Source organism: Hyperolius riggenbachi, chromosome 8 (assembly GCF_040937935.1).
Source record: "Hyperolius riggenbachi isolate aHypRig1 chromosome 8, aHypRig1.pri, whole genome shotgun sequence".
Lineage (NCBI taxonomy): Eukaryota > Metazoa > Chordata > Amphibia > Anura > Hyperoliidae > Hyperolius > Hyperolius riggenbachi.
Window position 1 is genome coordinate 49,049,120 of NC_090653.1, and position 20,046 is coordinate 49,069,165.

The window sequence follows — 20,046 nt, forward strand, 5'->3', positions numbered from 1 at the left end:
GGTAAGTAGTAGTTATGCATATGATTTGCATCTGAATTGAATTCGAAGTTACATAGTTATTTTGGTTGAAAAAAGACATATGTCCATCTAGTCCAACCAGAGAACAAATTACAGATAGCTTAGTGTGCAGATAGCTTATTATAGGTGCTGCACATGTGAGCTGTTGGCACCACCAAGGGGGGGGGGGGGTCTTAGGGTTAGGCACCACCAAGTGGGTCTAGGGGTTAGGGATAGGTAGAGGGAGGGTTTTGTGTGATAGTAGGGTTGGGTTTAATTGTAGTACTGCCCCTACTCTCTGGAACTCTCTCCCACCAGCCGTAAGACTCGTCCCCACCTTTAATACCTTCACACAAGCTCTCAAGACTCACCTCTTCACGCTCGCATACAGTGGCGTAGCTAAGGAGCTGTGGGCCCCGATGCAAGTTTTACAATGGGGCCCCCCATGCACTCTATACATAGCAATTGAAACAGCGCACTAAAAGCTGCCAATGGCAACTACAATGTCAGAGGTGCAAGAAGGGGATGGGGAATAGTTTGTTAATGATTACCACTATTCAAAGTATATATATAAATGATTATTATGAGCACAGGACCAATATAGAGCTAATACTGTAGTTGAGGGAGGGCCATTCGGGGCCCCTCTGGCCCAAGGGTCCCGATGCGGTCGCTACCGCTGCACCCCCTATTGCTACGCCCCTGCTCGCATACCCCCCTACACCAGCATCATAATATGTTCTGTTAGACCCCCTCTCAAAAGACGCACCTATTGTCTCCACCCCACCCTTTAGATTGTAAGCCTCTGGCAGGGCCCTCCTCCCTAATGTATCCAGCTTGATTATGCAATCTTACTCACAACCACCCTTCTGGTTGACTCGAACAGTCTCTATCTTGACCTATGACACTGTATTGTTATTAAATCATTTGCATGATCTTGTTTTGTTGTGAGTTTCCGTATGTTCTACCTGTATGTTAACCCATTTATCTATTGTGCAGCGCTGCGTAATATGTTGGCGCTTTATAAATACAATAAATAATAATAATAATAGTAACATATCGGTTATATTTACCAAGGTTTTACTATAGTTATTACAATTGTACATATATTTTCATTTTCATTGTTATAAACAATATTATAACATTTTGATTATACCCCGCACCTTTTTTTCTAGGCCCCCTTATTTGATGTACTGTATGCCATCCATAGTCCTCAATACTCTTGCCTGGCTCTGTCATATGGTGTCATTTAATGTTTATGTAAATGAAACCCAAGTAAAACGAGAACCCCTGTGTATGTTTAGATATTTACACAATAAGAGTGTTCAGTGGTGAAATGAGATCCAGGGACAGTTTGCAGAAAACAGAAAGTTTATTGCAGAGCATAAAGCAGAACAGATTTCAGGTACAGCCAATCCCTTTAGTACGTTAACTTGTGTCACACGTTACAATCCACGTGAGAATCATCAAACTATAACCAGAGATTTGGTAATGTGTTTTTATCAATGTTCTACTATTGGCTGCATTGGTGCGCATGATTTTGGCGGCAGCAGATTTTAGTGCTGGGCGTAGGTCTCATGTCCAGGAAACTGCAGCGGTGGGTGTTCTTCTAGATCACAGTTCCTCTTTACCAAAAAAATCAAAATACCTTTAATCTCAGGCCATTACTTTTGCTTTAAACTGTGCAGTGATTTGTCGGCTGAAGCCTCTGTGCAAGTTATAATGCAGCTGTGCTATGGAGACATTTTAGCAGATCTAATGCATAGCAGAAATTTTTTTGGTACTTATCCGTTAGCCTGGCGCATCCGGCAGGTGGCGCTAATTACTATTCCCCCTCCAGGCCGACATGGATAGTAGGGAAAGATGTAACTCTGGTGGAGTTTTGTCGCCACCTAGAGGATGCGCCCGGCTAACGGATAAGTACCATTTTTTTTTAATGCAGGACTTTAATAAAGAGGCATATTATGTACTTGGCTGCATTATAAAGTAACAAAACAAACGTTAGCATGGGCCAAGTCTGTTAAAATCTACAGGATATCCGTTTTCACATTTTATGCATATTACATGATTTATATTCTGCTTTGAATAAACACAAGATCCAGGTAGTCCGCTCACAAGGTTGCAGTCCTCAAGCGGGTACACTGGGCTTGTCACATCCACTCTCCCGACAGTAGCAACACAGGCTTGACGCACAGTTGTGGCTTGCAATCTGATGAAGGTGTTCGTCAACCTGCAGAGCCTTCCTTCATAATACAAGCTGTTATTCAGCTCAGCGTTACAGTTGATGGGGTAGGCCGAGGGAGCTCTAATGTGCATCTGCTGAAACAATCCCCAGTCCTGACATGATGAGAGATGAGGGAAGCTCAGGGCAATGCTGAATATCAGGAGGGTGGAGAATTTGGGGTTCATTGCTCTGTTTTATCCTAAAAAGAGACAAACAACAAAGAAAAAAATCCTTACTTAATACTTTTCTGCATCATTGTTATATGTAAAATATCAAACACCCCAGAAGATGGCAAATGCCATTTAGGTGGCAGCCAGACTGGCAAGTGCAGCTTATTGGAAAACCACATCCCAACTCGTGATGACCAATGATACGCAATTTTTTCCACGTTGATGCAAATTTATGTAAATGTTTATGCAAATACAGTATATGCAGCTTGAAAATTGACCAATCACCCTAAACCTGGGTTTAAATTGGTCTATTTTCAAACTGCATATATTTGCATAACAATTTGCTTACATTCGGAAGCATTTGGATATCATTGATTATCCCTAATCCCCACAGGGCTGTGGAGGCAGAACAAAAATCATCCTACTCCGACTCCTCAGTTTATGAAACCACCGACTCGACTCCAGGTACCCATAATTGCTCCGACTCCTCGACTCCGACTCCACAGCCCTGAATCTCCACACTCCATATGAAGGGTTCACACGAAAACAAAGCCTTAGGGCCCGTTTCCACTTGTGCGATGCGAATCGCCGCGGTAAAAATTCGCATGCGGATGCGAATTTCGCATGCGGGTGTATGCGAATTGTCATGCGAATTCGCATGGATGACGCTGTATGCGAATTTAACCATGGCAGTGCCGGTGTGCTCTTGCATTGATTTCCATGCGAATTTGCTTCGCATGAAAATTCGCTTACCAAAGCCGCAGGTGATTTCCCTATTAAATACATTAGCTGCGATTCGCATGCATTCCACACGCAGCCGAATTCTGAGGGCTCTGCAGAAAAATCCTGCACAGAAAACGCTCAGGAAAACTGACAAGTGGAAACAGGCTCATCCACTTGTATTGGCTGTGCGAATCTGCATGCAGGAAACGCATGCAGATTCGCAATAGTGGAAACGGGCCCTTAGGCAACTTTTCCATGAACTGTTGAGCTGTGTGCTCAGCAATCAGTTACCAGGCAGCAGTGAGCAATTACCAGGCAGCAGTGAGCAGTTAACAGGCAGCAGTGAACAGTTGTGGGGGTTTGAGAGGCATTTTACTGCCTAGAAACAGTCTGTGGAAAAGAGGCCTTCAAGTGGAACTGCAGTGAAAATAATGTACTTAAAACAAGTGCTTAGTTTTTACAATAATTATGTATAAATGATTTAGTCAGTGTTTGCCCATTGTAAAAGCTTTCCTCTCCCTGATTTACATTCTGACATTTATCACATGGTGACATTTTTATTGCTGGCAGGTGATGTCTGTGGAAGGAGATGCTTGCTTTTTCGGCAGTTTGGGCCCTTTTCCACTAGCAATCGCAATCACAAATCACAAACGCCAGTGATTGCGATTGCGATTTTTCATTAATTCTGTTATGCGATTGCGATTTGCGATTTTCATTTGCATTGTATTATCATTATAAAAATCGCTCCAACAAGCGATTGCGATTTGCGATTAGCGATTTCCAAATCGAATCACTGTAGTGGAAAATACTTCTCATGCTTTCTATGATAAAGTAACAACCCTAGCGATTTAAAAATCACTAGCGATTTGCGATTTTGCGATTCAGCAATCACAATCGCTCTAGTGGAAAAGAGCCCTTAGAAACAGCTGTTATTTCCCACAATGCAACAAGGCTCTCACAGTGTGATGTCAGTACCTACCTAGGTGCTGACATCACACTGTGGGAGGGGTTTTACCACAATATCAGTACGGTATTGTACCGTGTTAGCTGTCAGTAAAGGCAAGTTGGGAATCAGGATGATACCATTTATTGACTAACTTAAAAGAATAAGGCCTCCTTTCCATGGACTGTTGATAGGCAGTGAAATGCCTCTCAAACTCTCACAACTGCTCACTGCTGCCTGGTATCTACACACTGCTGCCTGGTATCTACACACTGCTGCCTGGTAACTGCTTGTTGCTGCCTGGTAACTGCTCGCTGCTGCCTGGTAACTGCTCGCTGCTGCCTGGTAACTGCTTGCTGCTGCCTGGTAACAGCTAATCTCGGTGATTGGCTGGCATGGTGAGGGAGGGATACAAAATAAAAAATATATATATATATGTTATTTTGGTACTTATCCGTTAGCCGGGCGCATCCTCTAGGTGGCGACAAAACTCCACCAGAGTTACATCTTTCCCTACTATCCATGTCGGCCTGGAGGGGGAATAGTAATTAGCGCCACCTGCCGGATGCGCCCGGCTAACGGATAAGTACCGTTATTTTATTTAAAAAAAGAAATACATAAATATTTATAAAAAAAATAAAAAATAAAATAAATATCCTGGGAGTGATCATAGCCCACCCACAGAGAGCTCTTCTGATGAGCAGAAAAGGTAGGGGGGGGGGGGAGGGAGGAATCACTTCTGTGCTGAGTTGTGCGGCCCTGTAGCAGCGTACATTTAAAAAAGTCGCGGTTAAATTTAGGCGCGATTTATCGGGAAAAGAAAAATATTGTACTTTAGAAATATCGATAATTCAACGGTATTTGTAATGTAAAATCGATAATTCTGATTATTATTATTACAGGTATAAAATAGATGTGAGATGAAAACGAAAATATAATAACGTTAAATATCGTAATGTAATTCAACAACACAGCTTAACCCAACCCTACTCTCACACAGAACCCTTCCTTTGGTGGTGCCTCACCCTAACTACCCCCCTGGTGGTGCCTAACCCTAACCCCCCATGGTGGTGGCTAACCCTAAGGCTTCTTGCACACCAAGACGTTGTATTAGGTGCCACGTTAAGGTCGCATAACGTGCACCTAACACAACGTATGGTGCTGCAAGAGCCGACGGTAGAGTGAGCCGCGTTAGGCGGCTCGAGTCCTATAATGTCTCCCAGAGTGGCGCTGATTGGCCAGCGGGACCACGTGATGCAGAGCGAGACACTCCGCATCACGTGGTCCCGCCGGCCAATCAGCGCCCGCCAGTGCAGTGAATATTAAGTAGCCATGTGCGCGGCTACTGTAGCTGGCTCTCCCCGCCTCCTCTCCGCCCCCCACTGCGCATGTGCAAACAGTCTAACGCGGCTATAGCCGCTCCAACGCCGTAGCATGCTGCACTTTGCGCAGAACGTGCAGCGTTACATGTAACGCAACGTGGGCTGTGTGAACAGCCCACTTGTGTTACATTGCTGTGCGTTGGGGGAGCGTTACAGGCGCACTAACGTGCGCCTGTAACGTCTTGGTGTGTAAGCAGCCTTAATGTAACTAACCCTACTCTGACACAGAACCCTCCCTGTACCTATCCCTAACCCCTAGACCCCCCTAGTGGTGCCTAACCCTAACCACCCCCTTGGTGGTGCCTAACCTTAAAACTTCCCTGGTGTTGCCTAACCCTAACCACCCCCCTGGTGGTGCCTAACCCTAACCACCCCCTGGTGGTGCCTAACCCTAACCACCCCCCTGGTGGTGCCTAACCCTAACCACCCCCCCTGGTGGTGCCTAACCGTAACCACCCCCCCTGGTGGTGCCTAACCCTAAAACTCCCCTGGTGGTGCCTAACCCTAACCACCCCCTGGTGGTGCCTAACCCTAAAACTCCCCTGGTGGTGCCTAACCCTAACCACCCCCTGGTGGTGTCTAATCCTAGATGATCGTAAATACTTCATATATTATCGTAAATAGAAATGTCAAATATCGTTATTACATCTGTACAGTGAATGTTATATTTTTGTAATTACAAAATTATATGTATTTGGACAGAATTTGCTTACATTCCATCATTAAACATGTTAATTTACCGTTATTACACCAAAAGACTTTTTAAGTTATCGTTATGACTGACATCGTTTGTCTTTATTTAGCGTTATTATATTAGTTCTGATATATTATCATAAACTTTAAATTACCGATATTACCGATTCCACAACAAAATTAGGAATATTACCGAGTTTACTTTATCGATTTACGTAAAATATCGATTTTAGGCACTTGCGCCCAAACATATGCAAAATTGAGTGTAAATTTACAAAAACGATAATTAACATTAGAAATATAGGCGCGCCCAAATCTATTAGCGCTATTTTTAGCTGATCCCCTGTAGCAAGCCCTTAAAGCTGCAGTGGACTTAATTGTAAAAAAAAAAGCCTGGTCACTAGGGGGGGTTTAAGACCATGGTCCTCAAGTGGTTAAAAGGAAACATCCATATCCCTCTCAGTTTAGGTTCCCTTCAGTACAATGCCCAAAGCAGAAATTTGAGCGGCTGATAAATATTATTTTAAACATTAGAACATTAACGTTTTTAAAAATATGTTACCATTTGAGAACTTGCAACGTTATAGTTTTTGTAATAATATTTAGTTTGCACATATTAATTTTATGTTTGTAACAGTGTTTGTGCAGGGGTGAACAATTAGGGTTAGGCATCAGGAAGGGTGTGTGTGATGGGGAAGGGGCGTATTAGAGTTAGGCACCTCTGGGGAGGGGGGGGGGTCTTAGCTTTTGGCTCCACCGGAGGTAGGAGGGGGGCTTAGGGTTAGGCACCACTGGGGGGTGGGTCTTAGGGTTAGGCACCGCCAGAGGGGGTCTTAGGGTTAGGCATCACTGAGAGGTCATAAGGGTCTTAGGGTTATTCACCACCAGGGGGGTTAGGGTTAGGCATTGGAGGGTTCTGTTCCAGAGTAGGGTTAGGTTAAGCTGTAGTAAAATATAGGAAAGATTTTGTACTGTTTTATTATCATTATTAACAATTTTCATTTGGAAGTATTATTACGATCAGTACTTATCGTTTACATGTTTTCGGCTTAACCCCGCACCCAGTTGAAAAGGGTCTTTACTATACACCCATTTTTCCTTGCGCCCCTATTTGTGTGCATGAAAAAAGGGCCCGGCTGGATAATGAAACGGCGCCAGTGGATAATGAAATCTTAATAACGATAATTATCGTTGTCAAACTTGGTTAACAATAAATACAGTTTTAAAAACATACGGGAGATAATGAAAATATATTAACGTTAAAAATCATTACGTAATTCAACAATACAGCTTAAAGGGACTCCGAGCAGTGCAGAAACTACGGAAAGATGCACATCATTTTAAAGCTCTCTTTCTCCTCTTTCCAATAATATATAAACCGCTGCCCTACTCCTTTTAGTTTTCGCTATTTTCGCGATTGAAATTGCCGCGGCCGTGATTTTAATTGCGAAAATAAAGAAAACTAAAAGGCGTAGGGCAACGATTTAGGTGTCGCCAGAAAGAGGAGAAAGAGCGCTTTAAAATGATATCCATCTTTCCATAGTTACATTGTATTACACGACTTTTTCTAAATGGAGCTGCTGACACTGGGGAAAGTGTCGTCCTGTGTAATACAAGTAACTATGGAAAGATAGATATCATTTTAAAGCTCTCTTTCTCCTCTTTCTGGCGACACCTAAATCGTCGCTCTACGCCTTTTAGCTTTCTTTATTTTCGCAATTGAAATCGCGGCCGCGGCAATTTCAATCGCGAAAATAGCGAAAACTAAAAGGCATAGGGCGGTGGTTTATATATCATTGGAAAGAGGAGAAAGAGAGCTTTAAAATGATATGCATCTTTCCATAGTTTCTGCACTGCTCGGAGTCCCTTTAATCCAACCCTACTCTCGCACAGCCCTCCCATGGTGGTGCCTAACCCTAACCAGGCGTGGGGCGTGCATGCTATTGTGTGCGCATGTGGTGGTGTGTGGGCGTGTGTGCACACGTCATGCAGGTGCGTTGTGGCCCTGCGCAAGCTTGAGCGCAGACCATGCAGGCTCAGCCATGGCGGTGGGAATTACACCCAAAACAGGAGAGGTCCTCTCACCTTGGTCTTCATAGCAGCTGCTACGTTCTCCGATTCATCTCCCACCGGAGACGTGGACCCACAAGGGCTGACACACCAAAGACCCAAAACAGGCTGTCCACAGCCGCCTAACTGCGGTACGTCACCATGACAACAGGGGTCACCATAGAAAGCAAGCAAGGTGTGTAGCGGGCGAGGCCTATCGTCCGTTATTTTAACGGGCCTAACATCTAGTAATACTAATAATATAATAGGACAAACCCTATGAACACAATCAGTTGCTTCTGCGATTTTGCGATCGTGCTCTCTTCCTGACAGCTATACACAGCAATTGCGGGTGATGGAAAAAGCATCCCCGGGGGATTGCAATCCTGCTTGCAGTGGATGAGGGCCCTAATACAGGGCATTCATTTAAAATTATTTGATGAGACAAAGAAAAAGGGGAGGGAAAAATACAGGAGCACACAGGAGAGTGTTTATATTTTTGTTATACTTATCCCTGGTGGCCTAGTAGTTCCCCCTCCCACTTTTAGTTTTCTCTGGTGGTCTAGTGGTCCACCTCTTATCAGTGGCGTATCTTGAGGGGTGCAAACATGGCTTGTGCCTTGGCCACCACAGCACCATAAGCGTCATGCCTGCACCTGTCCTGTGCCACCACCACTGCCTTACTGTATGCTGCCCACCACTGCTGTCTCCCGTCCCTGCTGCCTCTATGTCACAGCGTCACTCAGACCTCAGATCAATGGGACCAAAGTGAGAAGAGACCCCATGGTACCCGTTGACAGGAAGCCCTGCACATGATTGAATGACAGTGATGTCATTAGTTACTTCAGGCATGTAAGGTCCAGCCGCATGGGTACCATGCACTCTCCCTTCCCTTCGGTTGCTGCTGATCTGAGGTCTGAGTGATACTGTGACATGCCAAACACAAAAGAAGCAATTGCTCACTCCCACGCTATTTACAGTGGGGGCAGCTGTCACTACCTAAACTAAGGGAGGAGTTTATTACACTGGGGGCACTTGTCACCACCTAAACTGGGGGTGCTACTTACAGAGGCATAGCTAAGAAGCTGTGGGCCCCAGTGCAAGTTTTGCATTGGGGTCCCCCAAGCACTCTATACATAACAACTGATGTGGCACACCAAAACCTGCCAAGGACAGCCACAGTGTCAGAGGTGCAAGAAGGGGATGGGAAACAACATGTTAATAATCACTACTGTTCAAAGCATCTATAGAAGTGATTATTATCAGCACAGTACCAATAAACAGCTAATACTGTGGTTGAGGTTTGGCCCCTCTAGCTTAAGGGACCCGATGCGGTCGCTACCTCTGCACCCCCTATTGCTATGCCACTGGCTACTTACACTAGGTCACCACCTAAACGGGAGGGGGGGGGGGGGTACATACAATGGGGGAACCTGTTACTACCTAAACTCGGGGACCCATTTACACTGGGGACACCTGCCACTACTTTTAATCAGGTGCTTTTTTTAATAAATTTGTAAGAAAGTGAAACTTTGTATGCAAAGTGAAATATTTGGAAAACTGAATAACATATAAAGGAAAGCAGAAAACCTATATGTCCGCTTACCTCTGAGACCTTGTACCAGGCTGTGATTAGTACGATGACCTGTAATAGAACACAAAGCATACTGTATCAGTGTGATGTACAGCAACAGGAAGTATAATAATGTGAAACATGTCCCAGCAGTGCGTGTCCGTCAGTTATCTGCTTCCCTCCAGTCCTCTTACCTGTGTTGAAGTAGCGAGACTCTTATGCTGGGAATACACAATGAGATTTTTCAAAGATTTACTGTCCGATTGATTTTCCAATCTTTCTTATCAATTTCTATTCACTTCTATGAGATATTGATGAGAAAAATGATCAAAGATAAGATCAGACCTGTCAGAAATTATCTATTGAACCACCTATCTGCCAAAATATCTCATGGTGTATTCCCAGCATTATGCTGAACTTCCTGGATTATCCACCAGGCAACACAGGCAGTTGCTTTGATCTAGTGAAAGGTCAGGGGCCCCGGCAGCCCCAGTATAGATTTATTGCCCCTGTTCATGTAACTCTTTATGGTCCGTTATAAACAAAGTCTGTATGAATGCTCTCTGCAACAGACAAGACACTAAAGTTTTTCTCTCACTCTTGCATCCTCCCCCCTCTACTTGTAAAGCTGTCAGACACAGGCTGGGGGCTGGAAAGACTAATGTTATCTGTGTGATCTCTGTCCAGTTCAAACCAAACAGCAGAAACAGAAGCAGGTACATCTGCAATTAACTTTTCTTCCATAATAGCATCATCATTTACAAACTGCTCTGCTAAAAAGCCTTTGGCTGGTAGCACACTTGTCTGTCAGTTTTCTGTGCGCGCTTTTTTGCATGCGTTTTTTACCATGAGTATCTGTATGTGGGAAAACACAGGCATTTTTTTCACATACACAAATCTTTGCTTCACTGCTGTCAGGTTTTTTTTTTCTGGATAGAAAAAGCACCTAAAGGTGGCCATACACTGGTCGATTTGTCATCAGATCGACCAACAGATAGATCCCTCTCCGATTGAATCTGATCAGAGAGGGATCGTATGGCTGCCTTTACTGCAAACAGATTGTGAATCGATTTCTACATGAAACCAATCACAATCTGTAGAGTTGCCGCTGCCGCCCCCTGCCCGCCAGCTATACTTTACCTCATCTGGCCGGCGCGAGTCCCCGCTGTCACCGCTGTCTTCTTCTCCGCTGGGTTATGGACCGGCTGACTTCGCTGAACTTTCTGTCTAGGGGAAGTTTAAACAGTAGAGGGCGCTCTACTGTTTAAACTTCCTGCCGGGACCGGAAGTTCAGTGAAGCTGCAGCCCTGGAGCCCAGAGCGGAGAAGAAGACAGCGGAGACCGGAGGAGTTGTGCGGGCCGGAACAGGTAATGTATTGCCGCTGTATTGTGTCGGTCGTCTGGCATTCGAACGCCGCTATCGACGCACTCCCGACTCGCCAGCGATCGAGAAAAATCTTCCGCACGGACAGCAGCAGCCCCAGGACGGCCTAACTGCGGTGGGGGTAAGGTCCTGTGGGCGTGTTTTGCAGGAGATCGCGCGCGCTGATGCTCTGCTCCGTCATCAGCCTCCCAGGGGTGATCATTCCATTTTGGATGGAGATCGATCGTTCTGTCAGCGTTTACGTGATGATTTCACAGCAGATTCGATCACAGTGATCAAATCTGCTGTATATCGGCGGTAAAATCGTTAGGTGTATGGGCCCCTTAACAGTGTGCACTAGCCCTCCATTGAATTACATGGTTCTCAGTTTTCCAGGGCAGAAAACAGACAAGTGTGTTCCCAGTCTAGAATTTTGTTTCTGATGTTTACAATTGGTTCCTGTCATTGCTGAGCTAATTTGCCTTATGCCTAGTACACACCATACAATTTTCTGTTGGATTTTTCTGTAAGATTTTCTGTAATTAGATTATTTTCTATAAAGTACTGGTAGAGACCGGTCAGTATCTGTGGTGCATTGTCTTCTGGTTATCTCCTGCTGAGTAGAACAATGCTTAAGGTGCCCATACATGGTACAATTTTTCATTTTTTTCGATTAGATAATTTAGTTCGATTATTCTGTTAGATCGAATATAAAGATTTTTCCAGCATGTCTGATCAGATTTTTCTTGAAAAAACGGGATAATTGTTTGAATTTCTTTATCGAAAAAAAAATATTTTCAACTTTCATTCGATTCGATCATTTAGATCAAATAAACAGGGAAATAGAAAATTTTTATTGCATCGTGTATGGACACTATTAATTGCTAGGTTAGATAGATAATAGATGGTTAGATAGATAATTTCCAACATGTTGGCAGGGCCGGTTTGAGCAACAATGGGGCCCCAGGGCAGAATAAACCTGGGGGGCCCCCCAACAGATACCCCGGAACAAAAATCGGCATTTAGGGACCTTTTTTGCAGCTGGTATAGTCAGGGTGTGAAGCCCCAATCAGCCGGAGCTCTACATTCTGGCTATCCCAGCCTGCATGGGGGACAAGGGGTTAAAAAGTTTCAGGAGAGGGGACCCCACATAATTAAAAAAAAAAAAAATTCCCACACCCTAAACATACAATTTTTTGGGGGGGAAATAGGAAAAAATGCCAGGGATCTTCATACAGCCATATTGCGGCTGTATAGCGATCCCTGGCCAAAGCGCTGTGGCTGCGTATGGACCCCCTGGAAACCCCGTTAGGAAATTTATTGCTCTCTTTTGATATATGTAAAATTACACTACCGTTAGGTTTGCTACTAAAAGTGACATTTACCGCATTTAAAAGTATACTATTTTCCTTTGAAACTTTAAAATCGATTTTATCAAAAACTATAAGGTCTTTTTGAAAAAAATGTTTTTCCTCTTGTAGCCACTGGGGGCCCCTACAGGCTCTGGGGCCCTGGGGCAACTGCATCCTTTGCCTCTATGGTAGCGCCGGCCCTGCATGTTGGAAATTATCTATCAGGCAGGTAAATCTAACAGAAAATCTTACAGAAAATTGTATGGTGTGTACTAGGCATTAGTTTTATCACCTGAGTTATACCTGAACGCCTGAACGTTGCCATGGGGGGGTCGTCTGGCTATCCATACTGAAGGGGTACCTGGCTACTTATACTGTGGAAATAGCCGGCTGCCTGGGTGGGTGGTCATCTGGCTACCTACAGGGGGGGGGGGGGTGACAGCTGGCTATATATATTGGGGGGTCAACTGGCTACCTATACTGTGGAAATAGTGGGCTGCCTGGTGGGGGGTCATCTGGCTACCTATAGTGGGGGGTGTCACATGGCTACCTATACTGGGGGAACATCTGGCTACCTTCACTGGAGGGTTGTCTTGCTGTCTATTCTGGGGGGACATCTGGCGGCTACTAGCTACAGTGGAGGAAATAATTATTTGACCCCTCACTGATTTTGTAAGTTTGTCCAATGACAAAGAAATGAAAAGTCTCAGAACAGTATAATTTCAATGGTAGGTTTATTTTAACAGTGGCAGATAGCACATCAAAAGGAAAATCGAAAAAATAACCTTAAATAAAAGATAGCAACTGATTTGCATTTCATTGAGTGAAATAAGTTTTTGAACCCTCTAACAATAAAAGACTTAATACTTAGTGGAAAAACCCTTGTTTGCAAGCACAGAGGTCAAACGTTTCTTGTAATTGATGACCAAGTTTGCACACATTTTAGGAGGAATGTTGGTCCACTCCTCTTTGCAGATCATCTCTAAATCCCTAAGGTCTCTTTGCAACTCTGAGCTTGAGCTCCCTCCATAGGTTTTCTGTTGGATTAAGGTCCGGAGACTGACTAGGCCACTCCATGACCTTAATGTGCTTCTTCTTGAACCACTCCTTTGTTGCCTTTGCTGTATGTTTTGGGTCATTGTCGTGCTGGAACACCCATCCACGACCCATTTTCAGTTTCCTGGCAGAGGGAAGGAGGTTGTCGTTCAGGATTTCACGATACATGGCTCCGTCCATTTTCCCGTTAATGCGATTAAGTTGTCCTGTGCCCTTAGCAGAAAAACATCCCCAAAGCAAAATGTTTCCACCCCCATGCTTGACTGTGGGGACGGTGTTTTGGGGGTCATAGGCAGCATTTTTCTTCCTCCAAACACAGCGAGTTGAGTTAATGCCAAAGAGCTCTATTTTGGTCTCATCAGACCACAGCACCTTATCCCAGTCACTCACAGAATCATTCAGGTGTTCATTGGCAAACTTCAGACGGGCCTGCACATGTGCCTTCTTGAGCAGGGGGACCTTGCGAGCCCTGCAGGATTTTAATCCATTGCGGTGTAATGTGTTTCCAATGGTTTTCTTGGTGACTGTGGTCCCTGCTAATTTGAGGTCATTCACTAACTCCTCCCGTGTAGTTCTAGGATGCTTTTTCACCTTTCTCAGAACCATTGACACTCCACGAGGTGAGATCTTGCCCCAGAGCGAGGTCGATTGATGGTCATTTTGTGCTCCTTCCATTTTCGAACAATCGCACCAACAGTTGTCACCTTCTCTCCCAGCTTCTTGCTAATGGTTTTGTAGCCCATTCCAGCCTTGTGCAGGTCTACAATTTTGTCTCTGACATCCTTGGACAGCTCTTTGGTCTTTCCCATGTTGGAGAGTTTGGAGTCTGCTTGATTGATTGATTCTGTGGACAGGTGTCTTTTATACAGGTGACTAGTTAAGACAGGTGTCCTTAATGAGGGTGACTAATTGAGTAGAAGTGTCTAACCACTCTGTGGGAGCCAGAACTCTTAATGGTTGGTAGGGGTTCAAAAACTTATTTCACTCAATGAAATGCAAATCAGTTGCTATCTTTTATTTAAGGTTATTTTTTCGATTTTCCTTTTGATGTGCTATCTGCCACTGTTAAAATAAACCTACCATTGAAATGATACTGTTCTGAGACTTTTCATTTCTTTGTCATTGGACAAACTTACAAAATCAGTGAGGGGTCAAATAATTATTTCCTCCACTGTATATAGTAGGGGGACATCCGGCCACCTATATTGGGGGAACATCCTTTCAACAGGGTGACTGAGGGAGGCCCTAAATTTGTTGCTCTGCTTGGGGCCCTGTGTGGTCTTAATCTGGCTCTGCCTGACTGTCTTAAGGTGGCCATACACTGGTCGATTTGCCATCAGATTCGACCAACAGATAGATCCCTCTCTGATCGAATCTGATCAGAGAGGGATCGTATGGCCACCTTTACTGCAAACAGATTGTGAATCGATTTTAGCCTGAAACCGATCACAATCTGTGGAGCTGCCGCTGCCGCCGCCCTCAGCCCCCCGCATACATTACCTGTTCCGGCCGGCGCGTGTCCCCTCCCCTGGTCCCCGCTGTCTTCTTCTCCGCTCCGGGCTCCGGATCGTTCCTGCAGCTACTGAACTTCCTGTCCAGGGGAAGTTTAAACAGTAGAGGGTGCTCTACTGTTTAAACTTCCTGCCGGGACAGGAAGTTCTGTGTAGCTGCAGCCGGTCCGGAACCCAGGGCGGAAAGAAGACAGCGGGGACCAGGGGAGTCGTGCCGGCGGAACAGGTAATGTATACCCGCTGTATTGCGTCGGTCGTCGGGCATTTGAACGCCGCTATCGACGCACTCCCGACCCGCCGGCGATCGAGAAAAATCTTCCGCACGGACAGCAGCAGCCCCAGAACGGCCTAACAGCTATCGGCGTAAGGTCCTGTGGGCGTGTTTTGCAGGAGATCGCGCGCGCTGATGCTCTGCTCTGTCATCAGCCTCCCAGCGGCGATCATTGCTAGGAGACAGCCGTGTCACACACAAGAGCACGAGACGCACAAGAGCAATCAGATCTCATTGGCTGAAGCCTATGACAGCCGAGTCGAGTGTCGAGGAAGCCCCCGGTAAGTAGCACTTATTTTATTGATTTCCCCTGATAACTCCTTTAAGAGAATCTAACATTCCATCATCTTGAGCATGTGTGATAACAAGGTAAGGTAAAGCTGAAGATACCTGGATTTGCTTACCTCTGATACTGGAGATATCTTGTATTCCGTCACCGTTAAGATCTACAACTGAGAAGAAGCACATTTGTATGACTGTCACAAAACAGAAGTATAACTATAAAACTGATTTCTTAAAACAGAAGGTATTTACAATTATTCCTCTTTATGCGAGCAGGAAAGATCTCCCATGATGCATCACTGCTGAGTATGCAATGTACTCCTTTATATCCCTAAAAGCAGGAGATACATCCTGGAGCACAAGACTGCCTGTGGACTATTTGCAGACCGCCTACCAATGACATTTGCAGACCGATGATTTGGACATTCTGGTCCCCATCAGTGCAAGGCATGGATTATTAGGACTGTATGAGGTGTGATGCTAAATATAAATTAAATATCATTTTGACTTTTTGAAACACAGCATACAGGATTTGCAGTTATTCTACAAATATGTAAGCCAGATTGGCCATGATGCATCACTATATAAAAGAATAATCATTCTTGTATGCACCTGATTTGATACAGTGGCCCATATGCAATTCACTTTTCTCCTAAGTTTTCTCAAGTCCTAGGAGATCATTTTCAACTTCTCTTTAACCACTTCAGCCTTCAGTCGTTTTCACTTTATGCATCCGAGCAATGTTCACCTCCCATTCATTAGCCTATAACTTTATCACTACTTCTCACAATGAACTGATCTATATCTTGTTTTTTCCACCACCAATTAGGCTTTCTTTGGGGGGTACATTTGAGCCACTTTACTGTAAATGCATTTTAACAGGAAGAATAAGAAAAAAAAACGGAAAAAAAATCGGTTTTCGGACATTATAGTTTTAAAATAATACATGCCTTCATAATTAAAACCCACGTATTGTATTTGCCCATTTGTCCCGGTTATTACACATTTAAATTTTGTCCCTATCACAATGTATGGTGACAGCGTCATCACAGCCTCCTCACAACACAATACCTGCAAAGTCTGCAAAGGTGGAACAGCGTTCAACTGCCTACAAGCCCTGAACTGCTGCACTACTACCGATTACAGCAACAGCTGAAAGAAACTTGTTACCACTCCTGGCACTGCAATCAGTGCATCCCCTGCATCAGGCCCCTCTCTCCGCATGAGATGACACGCTGCTGGGTATTCCTTGCACTTGTCAGCTGGCTGTGCAGTGTCTGTGCCCCCATCCACCACAACACATCATAGCCACGTGGGCCATGGTGAACTGCGCAGGCACAGTAGTTCTGCGCCTGCACAGTTCGCCGCGGCCCACGTGGCCATTATTGACAGCGGCGCTTCGCACAGCTACAGTAAGGCTGACCCCGCGGTCGGCCTGAATACTGAGCATGGAGACCAGGACAGCGGTGGGAAGCGGAGCGGTCAGCGTGGAACAGTCGGCTGCAAGGGGCTGGAGAAAGCCCCAGGTAAGTAAACCTCATTTTAGCCAATTTCCCTGATGGCTCCTTTAAGGAGAGCCATATAATGGATGCAAAAATAACCTACCACCGTGGTCTGATTTCTAGGTAATTACTGTAGAAGCTATATTGGATATCCTCTTAAAGAGAATCTGAAGCGAGAATAAATCTCGCTGATTCTCTTATATATAGCAGGGGCATGCCCCTGCTAAAACGCTGCTATACCGCCGCTGAACGGGGGTCCCTTACCCCCCAAATTCCCTCCGTGCAGCGCGGGGATCACTTCCTGGTGAGGCAGGGCTAACGGCTATAGCCCTGCCTCGCAGCACGTCTGTCAGCGCTAATCGCCGCCTCTCCCCGCCCCTCTCAGTCTGCCTTCACTGAGAGAGGCGGGGAGAGGCGGAGATCCGCCGCTGATAGACGCACTGAGAGGCAGGGCTGCGGCCATTAGCCCTGCCTCCAGCAGCAGCAAAATCCACGACCAAGTTGGTCGTGGATTTTGCAGGGGGGGATTTGGAGGGTAAGGGACCCCCGTTTAGCTGCGGTATAGCGGCGTTTAAGCAGGGGCAAACATGCCCCTGCTATATATAAGAGAATCAGCGAGATTTATTCTCGCTTCAGATTCTCTTTAAACCTTCGCCAGACTACCTGCGATCTGGATCCTGGCCTAAGTTCATGTTTAAATGCCCTGAGCTGTCTAGACTAGCACTCCACAAATTAGTCAACTGTTCCTTACAAGACAGGAGGTTTCTCACCTGTCTGAAAGAAGCAATTATCAGGCCACTACTCAAGAAACCATCCTTAGACCCATATGCTCTAAACAGTCACAGACCAGTCTCCAACCTCCCCTTTCTGAGGATAGTTATTGAAAAGGCTGTCTACCACCAGCTTGCAGCCAGGCTCCCAACAAACAGAATCCTTGACCTTCTTCAATCTAGCTTCAGAAAACCTCACTGCAGGGAAACAGCCCTCACCCTAATTGGCAATGATCTGCTCATGGAAAGAGACAGAGGCCAATGTTCCATCCTGATGTTGCTTGACCTCTTAACAGCTTTTGACACAATTGGTCATGAAATCTTACTCAACAAGCTACAATACAGTAGCATAGATGGCTTAGTTCCCCAGTGGTTTACATCTTTTCTTGCTGGAAGAACACAAAATGTAGCCTTGGGGCCCTTCCTCTCCATCCCTGTACCACTAAAATATGGTGTACCCCAGGGCGTGATATTATCCTCTTTGCTGTTCATCATATACATGCTGCCACTTGGAAAAAACATACAAAAACATGGCCTGACATATCATCGCTATGCTGATGACACCCAGCTATATTTATCATTCAACCCTGGCATCATAGTTACTACTCCACAAATAAACGTGTGCTTAACTGAGCTTCAGGAGTGAATGAATAATAACTGGCTCAAACTAAATGCTCACGAAACTGGAGGTTAGCGCTTGAAAGCAGAGCTGTATATAGAAAGCATCTGTAAATCGCAGTGGTAGATGGTGGCACTAAATAATAATAATTCACAACTATGGCGTACTCCCAGTGGTGTAGCAATATGGGATGCAGAGATTGTGACCACACCAGAGCCCCGGTTCAAGAGGGACCCACTAGGGGCTCTCCTTCATCCCCCAGATTGGCTCTGCATATGTGCTATGCTGGTAATGAACACCTCTATATGTGCGTGCATAGTGGTTATCCTTAACAAACTGTTTTCTTAATCTTATTGCACCTCTCTGAGGCCGCAGCTGTCCCTGGTAAGTTTTGAGGCTCCGTATCAATAGAGTTCTTGGGGCCCCATGTAAAACTCACACTGAGGCCTCAAGCTCCTTAGTTACACCACTGAGTACTCCTAACAAATATATTTGCATCAAGGGGTGCTTGACATGGTATTACACATATAGTAAGAGATAATTTGCCAATTGCCATAAATAAAAGGGTACATTGTTCAGAGGTGTATCTAGGGAAAACTGCGCCCATGGCAAACACTGGCTCATGGCAAACACTGACTCATGGCAAACACTGGCTCATTGTAAACACTGACTCATGGCAAACACTGCACCCATGGCAAACACTGCGCCCATGGCATACACTGACTCATGGCAAACACTGCGCCCATGGCAAACACTGTGCCCATGGCATACACTGCACCCATGGCAAACACTGCACCCATGGCAAACACTGACTCATGGCAAACACTGCACCCATGGCAAACACTGTGTCATGGCAAACACCACACCCATGGCATACACTGTGCCATGGCAAACACTGTGGTCTTGGTTTAACTGGTTGTGTGCAGGTTTCAAGTGAAGCTTGGCCTATAAGAATGGAATGTGATAGGTCAGCCTATACATATCCCCCAAATAACAGTTAGGCGGCTTGTTCACCTAAAAGATGTAATCAGGCAGCAGAATGTCCCCAGATAAAAACTAGTATTTGTATGGAGAACAACACGAATGCAATAGAGTGGCGCCCATTGGCACATGCCATACCTGCACCCCAGTACATACGCCTCTGTACATGATGCTATATTAATGTTGAAAAACACTGACATGAATCATGTCATATCAATATGTGTCTGTCTGTGTCTACAATCATCTTCCATCCAGTCCTCTTACCTGTGATGTAGAGACACTCGGCCTTCATGGACTGTCTTATGCTCTCTTGTTTCCTCCTTATATAGGGCTTGATAGCATTGTGAAATGTATTGTCTTGTATTCCGGGTAAATGCGGATGAGGAAATCACCGGTGCATCAGAAGTGGAAGCTGATGACTCCAACGTCCAATCATGAGGTGTTTTCATTTTTAGCCTTTTCTTATCACAGAATTTGTGCTTATCTCCTCAACATCTGAATTCTGAGGCGGTGACTTCCTCATCCAATTTACCAGAAACACAATGGAATTTAATAGCATTTTCCAAAGTTATCATCAGTGGCGTAGCA

General features: G+C 45.1%; 1 long non-coding RNA gene across 2 annotated transcripts; it reads right to left on the reverse strand.

Moving 5' to 3' along the window:
- Window positions 1-1,347: 1,347 nt before the first annotated feature.
- On the reverse strand, window positions 1,348-19,746 carry LOC137528126 (uncharacterized). 2 transcript variants are annotated; one of them, XR_011023273.1, is made up of 4 exons: window positions 19,723-19,746; window positions 15,709-15,756; window positions 9,785-9,823; window positions 1,348-2,417 (listed from the first exon to the last, which is right to left on the reverse strand). It is a non-coding gene; the product is annotated as an uncharacterized lncRNA (long non-coding RNA). The 2 variants fall into 2 exon arrangements; XR_011023272.1 differs by lacking the exon at window positions 9,785-9,823 and having other exon boundaries at window positions 19,723-19,745.
- Window positions 19,747-20,046: the final 300 nt, after the last annotated feature.